Raw genomic sequence first — 7,255 nt, forward strand, 5'->3', positions numbered from 1 at the left:
AAAAGATTGAATGCTCTATTCTGGGCTGATGAAACGGCAAAGTATAACTACAATTCGTTCAGAGACGTTGTATCACTCGATGCTACATTTAGCATGAATAAGTATTTCTATTCTTTAATACTTTTAAAAATAGATTTTTTTTTTAAATATGTAAAATAATATATTTTTTTTAATAGGTATGATATGGTTTTTGTTCCGTTCACTAGCATTGATAACCACAAAAAATGTGTAACATTTGGTGCTGGACTTTTAAGTAAAGAAGATGAAGTTTCTTATGAATGGTTGCTTAGAGCTTTTTTCAAAGCTTTTAGAAAACAACCTCAATTGGTTATATCTGACCAAGATTCAGCTTTGAAGAAAGCTATTGATACCGTCAGGGCCGGTCCTGAGGATTCAAATCCCCAGGACGTGCCGGAAAAAAAGGCCGTTACGCCCTAACGTATAACGAATTAATTTGTAGCTCGTAAGTCTTATATGGATACATTTACTCAACTAGCTAACAGGATCAGAACACCTAATAGTTGACAACTACAACCAATAACCGTTTTCAAATACTAATCCTTCGTGTTTTAGTTTGGATCATCATATAATGTTTTCTTAAGTGTCTTTTAAGTCATTGTGGATGGAGTTTCCCCTTTCACGCATCACTTATTACTATTGGTAGTGTTCTAATCTTTATCAACAAGTTTACCTACTTTTTATCTTATTTTCCAGGATCCAAAGAAGCTACAAGGAAGTTGATAAAAGGTAAGCAGACAAACTTTTATATAAACGGAGCACATATTTTTTCTAACACACATTTAGAAAAAAAAATTAACAGTGAAAAAAAAGTAAACTCTTTATTGGAATTTGGACCAAGAGAGAAATTATATTCCTCATTGTACTTAGATGTATTTAACCATCATATGTAAAATTCGTTTATAGGAGTCTCAAGTGGCATTGCTGGAATCATGCTCATGTTGTTTGTGATGCTTTGTAGAAAAAAGAGGTTATGGGAAAATCAAGTTGCTCCTAAAAATCTCCATTATTATGCATTTGTTGGATTTTTTGCTCAAAATTCTCCAAGCTCGATAACCTACCACGGTTAACAGGGAACCATGACAAATCATGATATTGAAATATTCATACGAAACTTTGGAATTATAGCCCCAAAAGGATTCAAATATTTGGAAATCAAGAAAATGAGAAACTCAAATGATGAGAAACTAGGGCAAGAGCGTAGGGAAGTGTCTACAAGGGATTAACAAGACTGGTCAATTACCTGATAACCTGATTAGTGATCACAGGACAGCAGGAGACCGGACGACTGGTAATTGATGGTAGTAGGATCGATTATTTTCCTTTCCGTAATCGATTAATCGACGAGACGACCCTCGCTTCAATACCTTGAATGATCGCTTCTGTCTTCGCGTTTTGGCTACGAACTGATTCGTACATATACTATAAAAAAAGTTGGGCCCCTTCCAAAAATGGGCCCTGTGCTCATGCACAGGTTGCCCCTCCTTATAACCGGGCATGGATACCGTTTTCCCGTCGGCACATCATAGGTTATGTATGTGGCATATCACCAAGAAGTTGCCAAATAAGGTATGCACATAAAGACTATTATCCTTACTTTGTTGTCATGGATATATTATGATTTACCTCAATTCTAACAGAATCAATTTCTTTACAAGATACTTTACTCATTCTCATTACATATACATTTATACAGATTTTATCAATTGAAGATGCAGCCACCAATCAAAAATTTCGCAAGCATTTTCACTCTATAATTTGGAATTCTAAGCTGGAACCACATGAATTCGAAAATGTATGGCACACGATGTTAGAGGAGTTTAAAATTACAGATAACAATTGGATGAATACCATGTATGGTTTGCGAAGATATTGGATTCCTGCATTTTTTGTAACACCCAAGATTTTGAAAGCCAAGAAAGTAAAGGAAACCCTAGATTTAAGGGGGACTCGGCGAGTCCAAGGAGGAACTCGGCGAGTCGGAGCGGGATCCGGGTCGAGGAGTAAGTGACCAACTCGGCGAGCTGGCCAAGTGGACTCGGCGAGTCTGGTCTGTGCGAGGAAAACCCTAAATCCGGGGCTTGGAGCCTATTTAAACGTCTCAATCTTCTTCCTAGGGCTCCTTTACAGCCTCTCACACCCAGAACGCCGCACCCTAAGCCCCCATTGTGATGATTCATGCTTTTGGCCATTTTTGAGTGATTTAGAAGAAGAAGAAGAAGTGGGAATCTTTGAAGCATCAAGGAGTGGCTTTGGATCTGAAGTTTGGGGAACATTTCAGAGCATTTAAAGGTATCAATTCGTTTCCCTCCTTTAGATCTTCTTTGGTTATGAGTTTTGGGGCTTTTAAGCCATGCCTAAGATCAATCTTGAGCTTGAGGTCCAGATTCGAGGTTGCTACCTCAGATCCATGCTTGTTTTGGTTTAGAATCCTGTAAAGTATCAGCCATTGGGTGGATTTTGGAGCCTCTTGGTCTTAAACCCTAGTTATTGGTGCATTTTGCCTAGATCTCCCTCTCTACACGTAAAGTTTGCAACTTTACGTGGGGAATAAGCTTGGGAAGGGTAGATCTACAGTTTGGAGTTCATGCATGACTCGGAAGTCCTCTGCATGTAAGTGGATCTTAATGGACTCGGCGAGTCCTTCGAGTGGACTCGGCGAGTAGCTTGAAGATGAGGAGGAACTCGAAGAGTGGGATGAACAGCTCGTCGAGTCGGATGAAGATAGGCATGAACTCGGCGAGTTGGATGAACAACTCGGCGAGTTGGATGAAGATCGCCGTGTGCTCGGCGAGTCTGTTCTTAGACTCGGCGAGTCAGGTCGCGTGGTCCCAAACCCTTCGAGTTAAGTCTCGAGTTAGCGAGTCGAGCCAGGACTCAGTGAGTTGGACAGGACAGGAATCGGGAATCAGTAGACTCGGCGAGTCAGGGGCTGACTCGGCGAGTAGAGTCGCGAGTGGAAGGACTCTGGACTTATGAACTCGGCGAGTCAGTAGGGTGACTCGACGAGTAGGGTTGATCTGGAAGGTTGACTTTGACCAGGACGTTGACTTTGACCAGAGTTGACTTGGTTGACCTTTGAAGGTCAGTTAGATAAGTGTTATGTTGATATTGGTAGCTCGGGGAGCTAGCGGAGCAGCAGTTCAGAGTCAGTGGTCAGGTAGCGGTCAAAGGGGTTAGCAGCAGCAATTCAGCAGTATCAGGTGAGTTTCCCTTTGTATGAATGGGTTTACGGCCACAATGTCGGCCCATGTAGTTATGAGTAGAAGACCCGGGGGTTAGCCCTAGGCACAGTATGCTAGCATGATATTCGGACGAGGTCCAATGATAGAGGGCGGGTGCCCAAGGAGCGGTTTATGTGATAGTTTATACTTGTTGTATGTGTGATACTTGTATGTGCCTGGTAGGGAGGCGAGTGTGGGCGAGGTCCCGTATCTCCCAATAGCAGAGTGTGGATGGTGTTCCACATCTCAGTAGCAGCAGAGCAGGGGCGAGGCCCAAGTTAGGAAAGGAGTGAGGGTGGGCTGGGCCCGTATCTCCCTATCAGCAGGAGTATGGACGGGGTTCCATGACTCATCAGTAGCAGGACATGGGCGGGGCCCAGAGATAGGCAAGGCCTTAGAGCAAGAGTTGTTAGTACATGTTTAGTTTATGTAATGTTATGTGATATGTTTATGTGCTATTATATGTTAGTGGGCGAGGCCCTGTGACAGGCGAGGCCTAAGTGAAACAGATCTGTATCCGAGCGGGGCTCGAAGCCAGGCGGGGCCTGGAGCGGCGGGGCCGTTGTAGCGGGCGAGGCCCGAAGTAGAGAGCGAGGCCCAGGATAGCGGGCGTGGCCCAGTATGTGAAGTATATGGTTTTGCATGGTATGTGGTAAGGTAGGGAACTCACTAAGCTTCGTGCTTACGGTTTTTAGTTTTGTTTTCAGGTACTTCCGGTAGCGGAGGGAGGAGCTCGGGGTGATCGCATGGCACACACCATAGATTAGTCAGCCTGGGAATGTTTACTCTGATAATAAACATGTGTTTTGAAAACTTATACTCAGATTATGTTTTGAAATGATGTCCTTGGTTAAAGTAATGTTTTACTAAAAAGAAATTTTTGGTCTTGAATTTTGGGACGTTACATTTTTCAAGCACATTCCAATGTCTGGTCTTATGCGAACTACATCACTGTCTGAAAGTCAGAATTGGTCATTCCAAACAACTACATTAACCGGTTCTTATCTTATCATGTTTATGATGACATTTGATTCAGTCATGGAATGACAAAGACATAATCAAATTCTCAATGATTTTAATATTGCCATAACTTTTCCTAAATTCATTACCCGTAGTCCGAATGAACCTCATGCTTCAAAGGTATATACACGCAAGATTTTTTATCAAGTTCAGAAGGAGATATCAAGAGCAGAAGATAATTGTTTCCAAAAAAATGTGATTTCTTCCAATGGTGTGGAAACAATTATCGTTTTGGAGAAAAAAACAACATAACCACTATGCAACCAACTGATGTCGATGTTGATGAAAAAGACGAGGAATACAATTACGATTGTCTTATAAGAGATACTGAATACACAGTATATCTTTCTTTTTCACAAAAATAGTACATTTTATCCTTTGATTTTAATTTCTAAATACCTACAACTAAAAACTTATCCTTACTCATCTTACATTGTACAGGTCACACACTCAACAAAAGACGGTTCATTCAAATGTACTTGTATGCATTTTGAACATGTCGGGATCTTATGCAGACACATATTTTGTGTGTTTAAGTACTATGGCATCAAACAACTTCCTGAAAAAGTACATTCTAAAACGTTGGCGCAGGGATGTTATTCCAACAGAATTACTTAGAAGACGGTTCACTAATTCTTTTGACGATTCTAATTCCGACATGACTGCTATTGATATCTTCAACACAGTTGATCGTTGTGTTTCTTTTCTTAGTCATGATGCAGCTAAATTGAAGTTATACCTTGACGAGCAGAATAAGTTGAAAATTTTTTTTAGATGATTGTCCAAATCATGAATTACCGACCAGAATAGAACATTTCAACAAGCTTCTAGGCGTGGTAGTTCCTGATGTAGTATCTGATGTTAATGATATTCAGAATCCTTCAGATATTCGGAACAAAGGATGTGGCAGTCGTGGGAATAGATTAAAATCTAAAAAAGAGATGATTGAAAAAGAAATCTTGAAACCGAAGAGAAAGTGTACTATATGTAAACAGATGGCTCATCATGACAAAAGAAATTGTCCTTCAAAGAACGTCCAGACATAGTTCTTTGTTTGTTAGTTTTTCAGTTTTATTAAAATCACATTTTCATTTTACGTTGGTCAATTCACATTCAATGTTATCTTTTACGTCTTTGAATAAAGTTTTCACTTTGACTGTTAGTGACCATGCCCTTCTAATTACACATATTCATTCCAATACAATTTTATACTAATTTTTCCAGAATTACACATTTATACACACATATTTACTTTAAAAATGGATACATTATACGTAAAAGCACATTTTCCATATACATCCCATTAATAGATGATGAATTATTACAACATACTCTTTCATTTTACGTTGGTCAATTCACATTCAATGTTATCTTTTACGTCTTTGAATAAAGTTTTCACTTTGACTGTTAGTGACCATGCCCTTCTAATTACACATATTCATTCCAATACAATTTTATACTAATTTTTCCAGAATTACACATTTATACACACATATTTACTTTAAAAATGGATACATTATACGTAAAAACACATTTTCCATATACATCCCATTAATAGATGATGAATTATTACAACATACTCTATTATAATCATAATTGTAAAACAATTCTATTAGCATCAAAAAATTATAAACCACAACCTAGTCACAAAGTATTCACTTTCACTATTAGTAAACATGCCCCGGTCATTAAATATACTTATGTTTATGTTTTTTTATTTCTTAAAAATAAAAATATTCCAAAATACAAATATTTAGTAAACTCATTCTTTTCATACCTTTAATTATTTGTTACAACTTTTTCTATTTTTTTTTTTCAAATTCATTTTCAACTTAATGAAGTATAAACATACTAAATACTAATTAAACATATTCATTCCAAAACACTTTTATACTGATTTTTACAGAATTACACATTTTACACATATTTATCTTCAACAAAAAACCTTTATACCAAAAGTTATATTCCCAATATAAAGCCCATCATCAGAAAATGAAATATCACAAAATATTCTAATTGAATTAAAACATAAAAACCATTCTACGAGCATAAAAAAATACTACCCCCATAAAATAAATACTACCCCCATACCTAGTCATAATTTTTTTTTCACAATTTAATTCTGCATTTTATTTTTCCAAACAGCCCACCAAAGAATTAACATTCACTTAATGATACTTCTACCAGAATGGGTTATTCAAAATTAAGAACATAATCACTCATGACAGCATACAATGCATCAACACATCCTTTAACCCAAAACAAACATTCCATTAGAACATATAATCTAACATATAGATACCAAATGTTCAAACCTTCTGACAGACAAAGTACTTTTCCCAAAAACACACAAAAAAAAGTTTAAACTACTGTCATGTCAGGATCTAACTTCAAAATACCAAACTACAACTTCAATTTCTTAGCGACGGCCCCTCGTTTTTCTCTTTTTCTTCCTATTTTCAGCTGACTGTTGTAGAATCATTGTTTGTTCCAAAATATCCAGCTTACGAAACGCTTCAAAATCTGTAACTATCATACTCTTATACTTGTTGAAGTCGGCTGTCAACAGTCTTGCCATGTATTTCATTCTTAACTTAAGTATAGTAGTCACATCACCCGCCTTTTTACCTGTAAGCCCACACTCCCAACGCCCTTCACTTTCACCCATGTAACTTTCCATATGCCTCATTAGGTAGATTCCACAATCTGTTCCAGCCTGTTCTACCTGCCAAGATATGTTTATCACCCGCTCCGCCTTAAAACTTAAGGCTTTTGCCATTGGATGATGTTGTGATGTTAAGTTGTTTTTCTAACATGATCTTCTTTTTCCTCTTTCACAAATTCATCAATTCCCTTATTCTGTATATTCTTTAGAATTGGAACTCTCTCATGTGTTCTCTTTGATCTTATCTCCCTTTCAAAAAGTAGTACATTTAGAGGTTTAGGACTTTTCTTTCTGCAACTGGTTTATCAAGTTTTTTCTTTGATCTTCT

The sequence above is a fragment of the Lactuca sativa genome, chromosome 2 (assembly GCF_002870075.4).
Source record: "Lactuca sativa cultivar Salinas chromosome 2, Lsat_Salinas_v11, whole genome shotgun sequence".
NCBI lineage: Eukaryota > Viridiplantae > Streptophyta > Magnoliopsida > Asterales > Asteraceae > Lactuca > Lactuca sativa.